The sequence below is a fragment of the Neomonachus schauinslandi genome, chromosome 8 (genome assembly GCF_002201575.2).
Source record: "Neomonachus schauinslandi chromosome 8, ASM220157v2, whole genome shotgun sequence".
In the NCBI taxonomy this organism is placed as follows: Eukaryota; Metazoa; Chordata; class Mammalia; order Carnivora; family Phocidae; genus Neomonachus; species Neomonachus schauinslandi.
In genome coordinates, this window is record NC_058410.1 from 130,660,231 (window position 1) to 130,677,191 (window position 16,961).

A 16,961-nucleotide genomic window follows, 5' to 3' on the forward strand; every position below is an offset into this window, starting at 1 on the left:
ATGGCCAAAATAATGACCTGTAACATATCGTGGTGGTATTGACTGTACAGGACACCGGGGCTGGGCAGACTGTCCACGTAACTACGAAGAAGCTGTCTCCACTAGATAGCTGATGGCACATCAGGACGTCACCCAGGAGTAGGGGCCTGGGGTGCAGGGAAGATCAGCACTTTCTCATAGGGTAGCTCTAGTGTGGGTCCCTGATGGAAAGCTTTTGATTGCTGAGGCCTCCATCTCAAAGACAGTCATCTCGAATAAGCCCGTTGCCCACTACACAGCTTGATACAGAGCCAGGCCACCCCACCCATGGAGGTCCCCTTTCAGAAAGCCCCCAGTGCCAAACATAACTGACCATTCGAGTGACCCTGCTTTTCCCTTCCTGCGCTTTCCTCCCTGCTCTTGTTTTAAATTCGCCAATAAAATGTGAACTTAAGAAACCTTAGGCTTTGACCCCACTGAAGCGAAACCCCAGGTCTGTGAGCTCTCTTTCTCTCTCTCTCTTTCTTCCCCCCACATACCGCACAATCTCAGTGTGTGGTCTTGGGCACGCTGCTGGGTACCCTCCAGGACTTGTGAGTAATAAACCTTGTTTTTTCCAAGTTCGTCTGTGGTGGTTGCTGAGGTGCATCTTGCAATCATAACAAGAACCACGGAGGGCCAGTCCAGCCACAACACTGGCTCAGGTCAGGGAGCCGTTGGTGGGGGCTGTGGCAGCAGCAGGGGGCCCGGTGAGGGCCACAGGAGAACGGATCTGAGAGCATCTCTCACCCCGGACAGGCTGAGGCTGACCCAGCCTCGAGAGAGCTTCTCCTCTGAGTAAAGCAAGCCCATCAGGATTCCTTAAGGCAACCAGGAAAATGAGAAACAGAGGGAAAAGGGCTATGGGAAGGGAGAAAACAGGTGGCTCAGAGTCTACCCTGTGTGTTTCATTTGATTTTTGTCAGAGCCAGAAAATGGTTCAAAGCAGGAGAGCTCCAGCCTCTTTCCCTATTAGACTCCAGAGACCTTGCCTTTTAAAATCTTGTCGTGTCTATTTAAAAGGTTCTGTGGAAGAATAGAATAGCATTAAAAAACCCATTCTGCCTCTAAGCCGAAAGTAGTCAGTTTTTATCAGCTTCCAGAAGGTTCCTTTTTGAATCATCTGTTAATCACCTTTATTTCAGGAACTTGGAATAGGTAACGTAACTACAGAGGACTCATCGGAAGCCACAGAGGGGACTTGTAGATCAATGGGGAAGATAGGCACAAACCACCACTCCTCCCCTAGGCACCCCAGGGCAGAACTTTCCAGGGTCTCCTTTGGAGCTTTCCCGTCAAGAATCTACTCCTGTTCTTGGCCTGGCTGCCCCGAGGGCGGGGTGCAGGAGGCCTGGGAAAGGAAGAAAACCAGATTGCAACACCACTTGTTTTGTTTCTGACACCCCCCCCCTTTTTCCCCACTCGAGTTTGGGCACTCATGGGTACCATTTGTTCTCATACAAAGGCACAAATAGATCTGTTGTGTGTTCCCCGTGTACCTGACTCTGTTACCTGACATCGGGGAGGGCTTGTTTTCTGGGATGCCTACAGCTGCACACATTCCTTTCTGGGGTGAATGCTTTGTATAGACATAAACAGCCAGCTAAGCTGCAGGGAATAAACCTGTAGCTGGCTTTTCTTTCTTTGGAGCTACATTCCTGCCGAGATAAATATACAGAAAGACAGACAGATTATAAAGGAGGAAGGACGCCGTGTCAGCATGAGGGCTCCAAAGAGAACAAAAGGGTTATCGTGTGCAGAGGCCAAAAATAGAATATAAAGCTCTCAGGGCTGGGGAAACTGTGGACACCTCCCGGGGAACCACCTGTAAAAAAAAAAAAAAAAAAAAAAAAAAATTCTGAGCCTCCCAGGAAAACAAGCCCTGGTTTGACTTGAGTGAAAGCAAAACTTGAAAATCCGTGTTGAGTAATGCCAGAGGATAGAGGGGAGAGAAGCCATTGCCTTCAAGTTTTGGTCTGAACAAGGCACCTTGACCTTGGGCGTAGGGCTTGTTTTGAGGTTGCCCCAGTTCGATGCAGTGAAGTTGGGAGCAGGTGGGAGCCTGGGGCAGGTCTCTGAAATGGGCCCTGCTAACCACTCAGAGACACGGTAGGAGAGCTGCCAAGGAGCGCGTGTTTCTAAAACAATATATGGTAGATTGATTTTGCATTTAAGACCCTTTATAAAAGCAGATGCTCTCTCCTAGCCCCTTCAGGTTTTCGGCAAGCTTGCTAGAACCAGTGGACCAAGTCGAGGCTGTCTTCAGCTCTGACTTTGTGCAGTATACCTGCTTCTTTGCAGACGAAGCTGCTAATGAAAACTATGCTGAACAAAGGCGATTTCTCCTTTTAGGTTCTATTTCAATGGGTAGTTAACCTTGGAGTCCACCAACTCTGTACCTAAGTTCAGCTTCCTCCCCACTCCCCAGCACTTCCATTTACCATCCAATCCTTTGATTAGCGTACATTTTGTTTAGAGGCCACAAGCTGGTTTCAGATCCAGTTGGCCACCTGCCCTCCTGTGACGGAGACAGCCTACTGAACCGCCCTAAGGATGCTCAGCTGAGTGCAATGGGTCGGGTGAGACAAATCCAGGGAAGGAAGGTGCCCCTTAAGAAACCTCAGCCTTCTGATGAATGTAATAATGAAGCCAGGATGCCTCTCAGAGGGTCTTTGGGCTCTGCTGCTAGCTTCTCCAAACAGAAGCCCTCAGCTAGACAATCAAGCCCAGTACCTCCTCATCAGTGTACCAGGGCTGAGTGCCAGGATCCGTGCCCTTCCTGGGGAAAACGGCTTCAATTCTAAACACCCGTCATCGAAGCTCTTCTACTTGCTATATTAAAATCTGCCCTGTTTGTTCTATACTCCTGACACCTCTTTTGTCAAATTTTAATTAGCGCCTGTGAGTTTGAGCCAACCATCCTCCAGCAAGTATCCCTCACCCCGTACTAACCCTGCCTTCCATGTAGATCCACACAGACCAGTGGCTTCACTGATGCCGAGTGAGTATCTGCCTGATGCTGTTGAATTTTGGAAGTGAGGCAGATGCCTTCAGTCACTCATTCATTCATTTATTTGTTCACACATAAATTAATTTTGAGCGTCTAGTATGTGCCAGTCACTGGTCTGTTGAGATACCTGAACAACAAAACTTGTTGCCTTGAAAGCTCACATTGTAAGGGAAGGAGGGGAGTGTGGGAGACAGATGGTAAACAATAAACAATAAGTAAATTGTGTGGCACGTTAGAAGTCATAGAAACAAGGGGCGTCTGGGTGGCATAGTCGGTTAAGCGTTTGACTCTTGGTTCTTGGTTTTGGCTCAGGTCGTGATCTCAGGGTGGTGAGATCGAGGCCCACCTTGGGCTCTGCGCTCAGCAGGGAGTCTGCTTAAGACTCTCCCTCTCCCTCTGCCCCTCCCCCACCATGTGCATGCATGCTCTCTCTCTCTCTCTCTCTAAAATAAATAAATCCTAAAAAAAAGAGAAGTTATAGATACAAAATAGAAGCAAAATTAGAGCAGATAAAGGGGGATCTGGTGTGCAGGTGGAGTGGAGAAAGGAAAACTGTAAAAAATTTTTACTGAACAAAATTTTACTGAACAAGTGAGAAAAATGACAAATGAGAATTTCTATTCCTTCTTATGAAGAGTTGGTCTTGCCAATAAACAAGTATTGGGACATATCACTGTCTGTAGAATTAAATCTTACATTCTGCAGATACTTATATTTATTCATAAAACAATATTCAGAATATCATTTTATAATTATATGTGCATTATATATGTATACACAGATACATAATAATACATGCTATAATTTAATTAAAAATGTACCCTCAAGGAGCTTTGATACCTCTTCCACATCTGGAGGGTATAGATTCCCGTATATATGAAATTTCTAGTTCCCCACATAGTCTTTTTGTTTATTCAGGAAGAGCTTTCTGACCTGATCAACTCACTTAGTCAACTTGGTGACATGAGCAGCAGAGGCAACTCCCACTTTTGACCCTGTCCTGCTGACCAAGCTTAAAGCTACTTCATGTTGGCCTCCAGCCCAAGATGGCTTTGGGGAACAGAGGGAATTCCAGGCAGTGGGGCTGGTACAGTAACGGGAGACTCGCGCTCCCCATAAAGCAAGAAAGTGCTGGGGAGCAGGGCTATTGCGCGCACATCTCCTTGCACACTTCATTCAGCTCTGAGCCCCAAGTCAGACCCCAGTTTCTGGTTTCTCTGAAAGTATTTGGTGCACAAATAAGCAAATTGGGGATAAGGAATGTCCAGTCATTGTTCGAGGATTTTCTGGAATTTGGAGCATTGTGATTTTTGTTGTTTAGAAAGGCTTTGGTTGCCTGTTTATCATACAGTGCAGGCTCATGAATAACTTCCTGGGGGCCTGGCCCACATTCTTGGTCCCGTTGGCGTCTCTTGCCCAGCAAGGCTCACTCAGGGCGTCTTCCCAACATCCTGTCTGAGAATGACCTTCTTTTCTCCACTTACTAAGCTCCGAGTCCTTATTGAAATGACCTCCTGCACAGGAAGACCCACTGTGGCGCCTGGCAAGAGAAAACAGTTCTGGTTTCTAGGAAGTTAGATCACACACACACACACACTCACGACATCTCGTTCAGAAAAGGCAAAATGTTTGTGTTCCTCTGCTGGCCTGATATGGAAAACTAGCGGACATTCCAGCAACGTACAGAACAGAGGTGAAGGCAGGTGCAGGGAGCACAGATGGAAGCCAGGGAACACAACAAGCCTCCTGTCCACAGGCACAGCAGCCTCAGTGACCCCACGGGCGGATGTGGCTGCTTAAACAAAGCCAAGGGCATGCATGCGTGTATCTGTGGAGACGTTCAGGTTTAAAAACGACCCACTGGAAAGCCTGCAAAGCCTTAAGCATTTCAGAGAAAAATAACCATGGAATTTATCTTAACATCTAGGAAGAAGTTTGCTCTTGCAGACATGTTCGGAAGCGGTCAGTTTTTTTTCACTTTTACCAGTGAGAGTGAGGGGAACCCCAAAGAAAGGGGCAGGTATGTTCTTTAAAGTCATTATAGTTCAGGGCCCCTGAGTGGCTATGTCGGTTGAACCTCCGACTCTCGATTCCGGTTCAAGTCATGATCTCGGGATTGTGAGATGGAGGCCAGCATAGTCAGGCTCGGAGCTCAGCAGGGAATCTTCTTCTCTTTCTCCCTCTGCCCCTCCCCCTACTCGTGCTCTCTCACTCTCTTTCTCTCTCTAAAAAAAATAAATAAATCATTAAAAAATAAATTCATTGTAGGTCTTAAATGAGACCTGCTTGAACATGAAAAAGAGCTTTTAGGAGCCCTCTCTCTCTGGTACAATGATACAATTTTGGAAATAAGACCTTACCCTAAATTGGGAATTACAGTTCTGCATTATGACCGACAGATGACCCAACAGATGACCAAGGGCAAGGCACAGCTCCTCTAGGTCATCAGAATCCTTATAAGACGAGTTTCTCGTACATGATCTTTACAAAGGTCTTTACGAAGGATGCCTGCCCTCCTCACCCACCCAGAGAGGGAAATGCGGCACCCCAGAGAGGGGTGAGGAGGGCGGGTATCACGGGCAGGTGACCTGTGCAGTGGTCCGGAGTCCACTCTCAGAAGAGCCCCACACCTTCTGGTTTAACACTCTGCTGTCACCATCTTGAAATTCTTAATAATATTGTCTTTGAACTCGTGTTTTGTAAACGAAGTCCAATTGGATAGAGGAACATGCATGTGAGCTGAGTGGTTACACGCAGTATGGATCTCCATTGGTTCTTGTTCTTACTGCCCATCTATGTGTACCATTTGAGATGCCCCATGATCACGGAATTCCACAGGATCCAGGACGTGTCTGAGTCCAGGAAAGACTCAAAGCAAATACAAGGCAAGCATGCCTATGACTAAGGTGGGAGCAAGGAAGAAGGAGGGGACACTGACAGTCCGAGTGAACACAGAATTTACTCCACTCCAGAAAGAAAGCAGTGGTCTTCTGAGAAACACAGATGACCACGGAACCCGGTCATGTCCTTCCTTACTGTTGTTGCTTCCCTGTGCTCTCCAAGCACTTTGGCTGAAAATGAAGACACAGAAGGAAATGGAAAGATGGGGCAAATGATACTCCTTTTTCTTTTCAGTTCTTATTTACCAGTAAGCCAGAGGTATAGGCTGTTGGTAGCATGTGTGTATATCATGAAATGAAATAAAAACAGTTGAGTTAGTTTTTTTTAATAGCATTTCCACTGTTTCTGTAAGAACAAAATGAACTTAAAATATGAATTATATAATTTCGGTGATTCTGCATATGAGTTACATGCTCTTAGATTTGCATTTAAAACTGGAATTAAAAAAATAAAACTGGCATTGCACATGTAAAAAAGAATGGTAAAATTCATGTTAATAATTAAAATGTTTCATTTTTCTGTATTAGAAGGACATTAAATAACAAGTAATAAAAATACCATGGCAAGTTTGAGAGATTGAAGAAGAAAAGAAAAAGTGCTATATTATAGTATCTTTTTTTAAATTCGTTTTTTATTTTATCTATTTTATTAATTTTTTAAAAGATTTAATTTATTTATTTGAGAGAGTGAGAAAGCATGAGCGGCAGAGAGGAGCAGAGACAGAGAATCTCAAGCTACTCCTCGCTGAGAGCAAGGCCCAATGTGGAGCTCAATCTCGCGACCCTGAGATCATGACCTGAGCCAAAATCAAGTGTTGGATGCTTAACCGACTTAGCCACACAGGCGCCCCTAGATTGTAGTATCTTTGACAACATTTGTCCCCTTGCTTTTAAACAATTTTCATTTTGCCCTGGGCCCCACCGAATAGGTAGCTGGTGATAAATATAAATGTCTGCAGAAACACCTAACGTGGTTGTTAGACTCAACCCCGATCATGGATTTGTATAGTTCAGCTCTACTAGTGTTCACATCACATTTAGTTAGGATTTCATTTTAGTAATTGTCTGTGTTTGCATTCCCCCCGAAGTGTACCCTGACATAAAGATTTGAGCTGAAGTAATGTATTTGGGAGATGATCCCTGAAAACACCAAGAAGGGGAGAGAGAGGGGGGAGGAGAGAGATGGAGAGAAGGAGAGAGAGAGACAGAAAGAGAGAGGGACAGAGAGAGAGAGAGAGAGGGAGAGAGAGGGACAAGAAGAGAGAGGGGGAGAGAGAAAGAGAGAGAGAAGGAGAGAGAGAGAGAGAGAGAAGGAGAGAGAGAGAGAGAGAAGGAGGCCAATTAACGGTGTGCTATCAAACTAGGTACCACTGTGGGGAACTAGAATTCGATCCTGCTGGGACCCCCATGAGACAGTGATATCCCACAGTCACCCCAGATGAAGACCGAGAAAACTGGGGTGTTTGTCTTTCAACTTTCCATCTGTCATTAGTAGAAGGCTATTCCTGGGAGCATTAATTCTCTATCATTTCTGGCTTGTTCTGTTCCTGGCTACCATGGCCAGAAACTTAGCCCTAAGGAAGAGTGTTACAGGTATGGGAAGGGTACCCATAGCATCTACAATTTGTCAAGCAATAGAAGATTCTATACAGATTGGCGCTACCTGTTAAAATGACTAGTGAGACCCCTTCTAGCAGAAAAAAAGACATAACACAATGATGAATCTTGGCTTTGCCTGGCTGAGGCTTCAGAAAAACATGATCACACGAGTCCTCACAGATAAGCGTCCTGGATGATGGTATTACATCTTTTTCTGTGCAGAATGTGGATGAAACTTTCAGGACAGTAGAGAAATATGGGGGATCTGAATGGAAGCTTTGGGGGAGCTGTGCAGCTAACATGGATTTGCTGAGAGCTGACAGTCCATCAAGGAGGTCTGGAAAGAGAGTCCTACATTTTTGCCAACAGCCAGCTTCAGATCTTATGATGAATTAAGTTTTTGATGACTTTGTCCTGCTGTTGGTTTCCTAATGCCCCAGCTCTCCAGGGCTCAGAGTCTCTCCAGAGTCATTCTGCCAGGACTCGCCCCCTGCAAAATCCCACTGGGGCATAAATCACTGATCCTGGCTCAGTGCGGGCCCAGCTGCACCTGCATTGACTTTTGACCTTTTCTTTTTGTTTTCCCAGAACCTAATCATGTTTGATTTCATTGTCTTTTTAAAAATTTCATCGTATTTTAATGGTTTTCTCTTAATTTTATTTCTTCACTTCAATGATAATCTCATTCCTGGACAAGTTCTATGTCTTCCTTTCTTAACTCTCATGGTGCTTAGCCTAGCTGGACACAAAATAGGTGAGCGATAACTGCTTGCTGATGAACTCTCTCTCCCAGGGCCAGAGAACTTCACTCGAGGCAGCTCCTGACAGGTTGGACAGTCCTGGAAGGGCCTGCAGCTTCTCGGCTACAGGCCCAAACAAACGAGGTCAGGACAGGGGCCTTCAGGGGCTGTGAGGGGTACCCAGGCTTCTGAGATGTTTCCTGGCCTTGGAGGAATGCCAGGAGGGGCAGGGCTGCTCCCAGAAGTGTAGGGAGTGATGAGAGAGGCAGGGGCAGGGGCAGCCCAGGCATCATGGGACCTGGTACCTGAGCCGGCTAGGGAGGAGGAGGAAGAGGAGGACGAGGAGGACGAGGAAGCGGTGGCATCGGGTGGTGCATGTATCAGCGGGGAGGAAGGGGGCTGCTGAGGGGGCATCATGCCGGGGTGCCAGGCCAGGTCCTCCCGAGCGCAGGTGCCCCCCTGTCCATGCTGCTGCTGTTCCATCAGCTGCTGAGCTCACCGCTCGGGGTGTTTGCCCTGTTCCATAGTCAAGTTCTGGCATTCGGTGAACAATGGCTGCCTCCATCATTCTAAAGTCTCTCTCCCTCTCCATGCTCCTCCAAATGTCAAAGTTTGAGCCCCACTTTCTTCATCTGTGTCTCAAGCAGGAGAGCGACCAGAGACTCAAACTTTCTCCCCTCCACGGCAACCGGGTGTTGGGTTTGGGAGCAGCAGAGACAGGAGCAGCTGCTGGGCTTCAGAAATGACATGTTCTACTTCCTTCTTCCCGAGATCACCTCTCTAGTGAGTTCCATGTTCTCTTCACCCTCCTTCCTTCTGGTTCGCTATCCTCCCTGACTTCACGTTCCTGCTCCTTCTCACTACTGTTTTCTCCACTTTCTCCATCTTGTGCCTTATCATCTGCACCTGCTTCATGTTTGCCTTTGTTTTCTGCCTTTTCAGGCTGCTGACCTTCAGTATCCACTTCCACTGCCCACCCCTCAGCTTCTCTGGCTCAGTGGGTTCCATGTCAGCAATACAGCTGCCCTCCAGCCTGAAGCACTAATGGGGGGATTTCCAGAATGCGTTGGCAATGGAGGGATTTACTTGGGGCCAGGAAATCACTTCTACAGAGAGTCAACATAGGAAATATGTATGGATGGACAGGTATACAGCAAATCGTCCTCATTTGCTTTTTGTGAATGAAAATGAGTGGTTGTAAAAATGTGGTATTTGTAAAATGATAGTGGTTCAGCCAATGCCATTGAGAGGAGGAATCCATTTACTCTGAATCCCTTTGGTTTTAAAAGTTTATATTAAGTGAACAAAGTGTGACAGTATGTGTGCATACACTCCCCTGAGCTTCATTTGAGATTTTTATTTTATTTATGTTTTTAGAGTTGAGAGAGGGTCAGAGAGAGAGAGAGAGAGAGAATCTTAAGCAGGCTCCATGCCCAGTGCAAATCTCAACGTGGGGCTCCATGTCACGACCCTGATATCATGACCTGAACCAAAATCAGGAGTTGGGCTCTTAACTGTCTGAGCCACCCAGGTGCCCTTCACTTGAGATTTTTAAAAGATCAGACCATTTCTACTTCTTTATTCAGTTTTCACTGTTGTATTCTGCTGGGACTGGGGTTTGACTTTTATCATATATATAAGCTAATAAACTAGCTTGTGAGTGTTTCCTGGATGCCAGCAGAAGCTACAAGATTCTTGGGTCGGAGAAAAAGGATTCTAGTACTGATGACAAAACCACCAACATATGCCCCCTCTCACCAGAGAAAGACATGTGGCCCAGATGGATGCCACTCAAAGTGTCTGCATTTTAAGTGACCCTGAATGTGGGGGATCCATCACAAACAGTAAGCTAACTTGTCCCCTGTTCAGGGTGGAAGTGTGGCCTCATTTCTAAAGGGGAATAGCTGCAAAAACATTCCTGAACCATTGCCTGGGTAAAGAATGACAGGGCCTGGAAGTACTGGTACACCAAGTAGGAGAAGCGCGAGACAGTAAAACACCCACAAGACATGCATCCCATAAGTTTAAGAAGACCGAAGAAATCATGAGCACATGGAGGGAAAACGTGACATTCAGTTTAAAATGAAAAAAGACCTGAGTCAACTAGTTAAGTATGAAAATGCCGTGTCTGAGATACGATTACACTGGATGGCATTAACAGCAGATTACACCTGGTGAAGGAAAATATTAGTGAACTTGAGGACTCAGCGGTAGACGCTGTTCAAAACGGAACACACAGAGGAGAAAAGATGAACAAACACCAACTGAATATCAGTGTGCTCTGGGTCAACCACTCATAGCTTCATGTGTGTGCAAATGAAGTTGTAAGAGGGGACCAAAAAATGGCTGAAAATTTCCTAAAATTGTAGAAAACGATAAACTCACAGATCCAAGAAATGGAACAAAAATCAAGGAAAAGAAATGTGATAAAAAAAATGACTCCAAGGCACATCATAATCAAATTCAACGGGGTAAGAATGGTGGTGGGGATGAGGTCAATGACAGATTTTTAAATTTATTTATTTACTTGTTTGTTTATTTATTTTTAAAGATTTTATTTATTTATTTGAGAGAGAGAGCCAGAGAGAGAGAGAGAGAGCACAAGCAGGGGGACAGCAGAGGGAGAGGGAGAAGTGGGCTGCCCGCTGAGCAGAGAACCCAATGTGGGGCTCAATCCCAGGACCCTGAGATCATGACTTGAGCTGAAGGCAGACGCTTAACCAACTGAGCCACCCAGGTGCCCGCAGATTTTTTAAATTTAGATTAAAATTTTTAAAAAATCATGTTAAGGAGAAAATCTGAGAAGTGACCAAAGGAAAAACATACGTATACAGAGGAACAAAGATAAGAATTTTAGAAGACTTCTCCTTTTTGGAAATAAAGTGAGTTAGAAGATAGGGAAGCCACATGTTAAAGTTCTGAAAGAACAAACAAGCAAACAAACAATTATCCACCTAGAATTCTCTACCAGCAAAAATAACTTTCAAAAACAAAGGTAAAATGGAGACTCTGTCAGGTTTATGGAAGTTGAAAGAATTCATCACTTGTAGACCGTGCAAGACACGTTAAAGGAAATCCTGCAGGCAGAGGGACATGTTACCCGATAAAAAGCAGGGTCTACAAAAGAATGAAGGGCGTCAGGAGTGATGTCTGGTCATTTCACCCATGACATCAGTTCCTTCCAATAGCTCCTTTCCAGATTTCAGTCTCCACATGGAGCAGAAATGCCTTGGAAAGAACTTGGTTCTCAGCACTGCAATGTGAACAAGAAATATGTTATATTTGTGCTAGAGGACCAAAAGAAAAAAGATAGAAGAGGAAGTGGTGGAACCTGGAGGGGAGAGCGGCTGAGGAAGAGAGATCTCAGAAGAGAACAGCCAGGGATAGAGGATGAAAGCTCCTGTGTATTTGTTTCTGTGTATTTGCTGGTAGTGTTTTCCCTTATTGAGATTATAAATAATAGAAGGAGGTGGTGGTGAATCAGAAGAATTTAGCAACATACAGAATTTAGAGTCGACTTAAAAATTTGACTTGGTATATTTGGGGATAACAGGAGAAATTGTTGGGCCCTGGAGGTACTGGGAAATAGAGATAGGAATAAATCTGAGCCCCTGTACTTGAATCTTGCATAGACTTTACCCCCACTGTGATTCTTGACCCAGTTTTACTTTCCGGGGAGTAAATGTAAGCAAATTTCTCTCTCTATGAGTAACCATGTTAGGTGTTATTGAACACCCAAAGACACAAGGCAGAGGATTCTGCCCTCAAGGATGCACTTATAAAGATGGAATATTCCCCCTCCCATTTCTCTCCCCTGCATCCTTCTTATTTCCTTTCTGTTTTTATCCATCTCTCTCCATATCCACAGACATGGGAAACAATTTCAGCATTAAGCCACAAATGATGGATGTTAAAGAAGTGACGCAGGCCATTGTTTCAGAAGCAGGGGGCAGTTCAGGGAACATTTTATGGATGAGAGAGGTTTTGAGCTGGAAAGAAATGGGATTTTGATGAACTGAGACAGAGCATTGGCACCTTTCTGTCTGGGAAGATGAGGTGTTGATTGGTAGATCTGCTGGGCTTGAGGAGTGGATGGCTACTTACCGTAAGCAGGCTGTTATGTTCCCCAAATAAGTCTGATCCAGAAGGGAAGGAAGGCCATAGATACACATCAATCCGTAAGTTTCCCACGTAGTTGTGGAGAAGGAAGTGTGGCTGGGATCTCCAAGATCCAGTCAGGAGAGAAGGGCAGAGAGGTCTGCACACTTATCTCAGAGGTAGGAGAGGAGCTGGGAGGGAGATCCTGGGGACTCCAGGAGCTCAAAAGTGTCAAAGCCTGAAAGGTGTGCCTTGTCCAATGATGTGGAACAGAGCCTGAGAGCAAGCCACCAGATTGGGTGGGTGAAAGTGGTTGAGAGAGGGCAGCTCTAGAAGAAAGCCAAATTTCAGAGCGCTGTTGGGAGGAAGTGGGTGAGGAGGGGGCAGGGACAGGGCCCCATGAGCCCAGATGAAGATTTTGGGCCAATTAGAGAAAGTACTCATCTAGGAAGACCAATTAGGAAAATGTGCTTTTTTTTGCATCAAGAAAAAGACATCCCATTTTTAGGAAGATGCAGTCCTATGTCCCCTGCCTTGGCAAGTGGATTCAGGGCTAGATTCAGCCATATTTCACCCCTGCCCCAAGTATCTTTGAACAGAGCACAACCTACAGAGAGGGTACGTGGTGGTTCTGAGCAGGGACACACAGTATAAAGTGCTTATTGAAGGATATGGATGGTACAGGGAATGAGCAAGTAGTAAAATCATTCAAGGGGGCAGAAGGGGTCACAGAAAGGCATTTGAAAAGAAATCTGTGCATCTTTCTAGGCAGAAACTATGCCCCCTGCTCTTCCCCTGTCCCCTCACCTTTGTCCATCATGTCTACACCTGGTAGATTTCAGAATTGTTTCAGAGGAGACATCTGTGTGTGAGGCTAATTCAGGTGTTATGGGCTGAACTGTGCCCACCCCAATTTGATACACTGAAGTCCTGACCCCTAGTACCTCAAATGTGACTATTTGGAGTTAGAGTCATTAAAGAGGTAGTTAAATTAAAACGAGGCCATCAGGATGGGTGCCAATCCAATGTGACTGGTGTCCTTAAAGAAGAGGAGATTAGGACAAGGACAACTCAGACTGGACACAGCGAATGTGAGGACACAGCAAAATGGCCCTCTGTAAGCCGAGGGGAGGGGTCTCAGGGGAAACCAAACCTGCTGCCATCTTGGTGGTGGACTCCCAGCCTACAGAACAATGAGGGAATACATTTCTGTTGCTTAAGCCTCCCCAGTCTGTGGTACTTTTGTTCTGGCAGTCCTAGCAAATGAACAGCCACAGTTAGAAAAAAATTTCCTAGGAAAGCTGTGAACCAGTTCCTTGCTGAGTGGACCCCAGAAGTGAGGTAGGGTCATAGCATGAGGCCATGGAGAGGCAGCAAGTCTGCAAGCCTGGCTCAAGGGCAGAGGAGTTCTGAAGGTCAGCTTTGCCACTACATAGACTCGTGGCCTTGGGTGTGTTAATCACTTGGCACCTATGTTTCCGAAGATGTAAAAGGAGCTTTGCAATAGTGCGTGTGTTACAGAGATGCCGTTGGGATTCAATGAGAGAAGACGTGCAAAGTGCTTAGTACAGGGTAAGGGCTTGACGTGCTAGCTCTCCTCTTGATTTCCCACAGACAGTCAAAGCCGCTCGGGGGCCAGCATCGTGATCTCCTCTGCTTCCGAAATGAAGCATTTATTAAGTGTCCCTTTCACTTTAAGGAACCCAACTGTTTCCTGTGTGGGATGGGGTTTCAGTGACAGCCATTGTCTGGTGGCACTGGACCCAGCATGGGCTTGGGGTCCGAAGACAGAATTCTGGCTCTGGCTCTGCCACAGACTGGCTGGATGAGCTTGGGTCCTTTATTCCTCTCAGTCATGGGTGTCTCATCTGCAATGAGAAGAGACTGTGCTTGATGATTTCCGAAATGTGTGAAATATCGGATTCTGTGATTCAGAATCGCTGAATGGCCCTGAGACACTGGTAAGAAGCCCAGAGGCATATGGAGGAAGAGATTTGCCCCCTGTCCTCTCAGCAAGAAGGGAAAGCCCCACCATGGGCAATGCCTTCTTCTTCTTCTTCTTTTTTTTTTTTAAGATTTTATTTATTTATTTGAGAGAGAGAGCACAAGCTGGGTGAGAGGCAGAGGGAGAGGGACAAGTAGAACAGGGAGCCCAACGCGGGGCTTGATCCCAGGACCCCTAGACCAAGACCCGAGATGAAGGCAGATTCTTAACCGACTGAGCCACCCAGGCGCCCTGGGCAATGTCTTCTTATGGCTGAAATTGCAGAGAATCCATGGCAGAGATGACATCAGGCTGCCAAGTCCTTATTAATGTCATGATTACAGTAACAAGCCTGCTGGGGACTTAAAGGAATCTGATTTGCCCTCCAAGTACTTGCAAGTAGAAATCCTTCATGCACTCTCTGGCCACAGAACAGAGAGTCCTAAAACAAAGCCTGTTTTGATCTTTTATCTTTCTTAGGGGTGATACCATATCTCCAGCATAAACTATGATGCTTGTATTGTTTGCATGCCAACAATAAAAAAGGAAAACACAACCAAGTGGTTTGGTTAGTTTTGGCATGCACAACTCAGGGTGGGAAATTCCCTCAGATTTTGGCTGATCATCTAGTATTTAATTTTTTTTAATAAGTGTGTCAGTTTCAAAATACCAGAGGTTCTTGTTGAAGGGCAATCACAAAGAATTGGACATCCTGGTGTTTGGAGCAAACATTCCAGCTCGTTGGCATCACAGCCACTTACTGTAATATCAGCGATAAGAGCAGTGACCACACTGCAGTGTAGGTCCCTGGGGACCTCACCGGGGAACTTTCCATTTATGGTGAAAAGCAGTAAAGAAGGGCGGAAGCTGATGTGCCTTGGGTAGCACCTCCTAGGTGTTCCAGAGTTGAGAACAGCAAGTCTCAAGGAACTACCTTCAGCCTCAGGAGCCCTGGGACCTTGACCATCAGTTATCCAATCTGGTTTTGAAGTCCACTATCTGATCTTGGGCAGACTTTGGTCCTAGCTTTGGGAAGCTGATGACTTACTGGTTTGAGGTCCACCTACTTGCGGGGCCTGTATGTTCTGATTCCTAAGTTAGAACGTATGACTCAGTACCTTGTCTGACTTTGGTCTGGGTGCTTGCAACCCCCAGTTGGTTCATGGACCAGCAGCATCAGGATTCCCGGGGAGCTGGCTAGAAATGCAGAATCTCGGCCCTAGAAATGCAGACTCTCAGGCCTACCCTGGAGATACTGAATCAGAGCCTGCCTTTCAACATGATCCCGGGGTGGTTCATTTGCACATTTCAGTTTTCAAAGCCCTGTGCCAGAATACCCAAAACAAAGCACACATCCTAGGAGCACATCCATGAGACAGATTAGCCATTCACTGGTCCAGGATAATTTGGTTGTAAGAAGACTTAAATCAGGAAGCTCATTGGGTATACTGAGAACATTATCTGTTCTCTGCTCTGTGGTGTGTGTATATATATACCCTATATATATGCACACACATGCATAAGAAAATCATTCATGATTGTTTTTCCATACGCTCTCTGAAACAGCACAATCGAAAAATACTAGATAAAGTCTGCTAAAAGACTTTCTGTTAGCAGCTCTGTTTGGAAAGCATTTTGCTAAGAGCGAGGACAGCAAGGGGCCTTCTGCAAAATGGGAGTCCAGGGGGGTCAGCCAGATGGCCAGCAACCTCTGCTTTCCTTTCTACTTTCTTCAGGTTTCTCTGCCGACTCGATAGCACACATAGGACACTCTCTAATGACCCATGTCCTCCTGGAGTTCACAAATGTGGCTCGCACATGGTGGGTGGGGCCAGCTGACACTGGGAGGCCACGGAATGGCTCCAGGATCAGCTGCTGGGAGGAGGGGACGGTTTCTTAGTGAGTAGTTCCTGTTGCTCTACGATAGCCTTAATGTGTTCTAAGCTGGAACTTTTATTCCTTCTTGGAAGACTAGGCCATCATTCGGTTGATGTCATCATTTTTCAGTTCCTCTCTAATATTTATTTGAAAAACTCTTTACTTGGCTTCCTTGATCCACTTAAATGTCATCACTCGGAAACTTTCTAAAATTTATACACACACACACACACACACACACATCACCTGAGTTCAACAACACTGATGGCTTATGACTTTTCTACACGCGAAATGCCCACCTGCTGGTCTTTCTTTTACATTCCCTGACTTAAGTGGTGGTCCCAGAAGTTTTGGGGTCCCATTGGTGACCCATACTTTCCTGCATCAAAGAAATCTCATCTGAGGAAGTGACATAGTCATAGGCCAAGGAGACCATATACTTTCCTCTCACATGTGGGGTTTGGAGAGGGAGCATCACCTCCCTTCTGGGACCCATGCTTCATTGATGGTCTAGGCATAAACTTCTTCTTCTTCTTTTTTTTCTAAACAAAAAAGAGTCTTTTAATAATGTATACATGTGTGTGGATTTATAGATAGGTATAGACTTCTGTGGGTGCTGCCATCAATTACCACAGACTTAGTGGCTTAAAACAATGTGTTATCTTATCATTCTGAAGGTCAAAAGCCTTACATCTGTCTCACTGGGCTAAAGTCAAAGTGTCACAGGGCTAGCT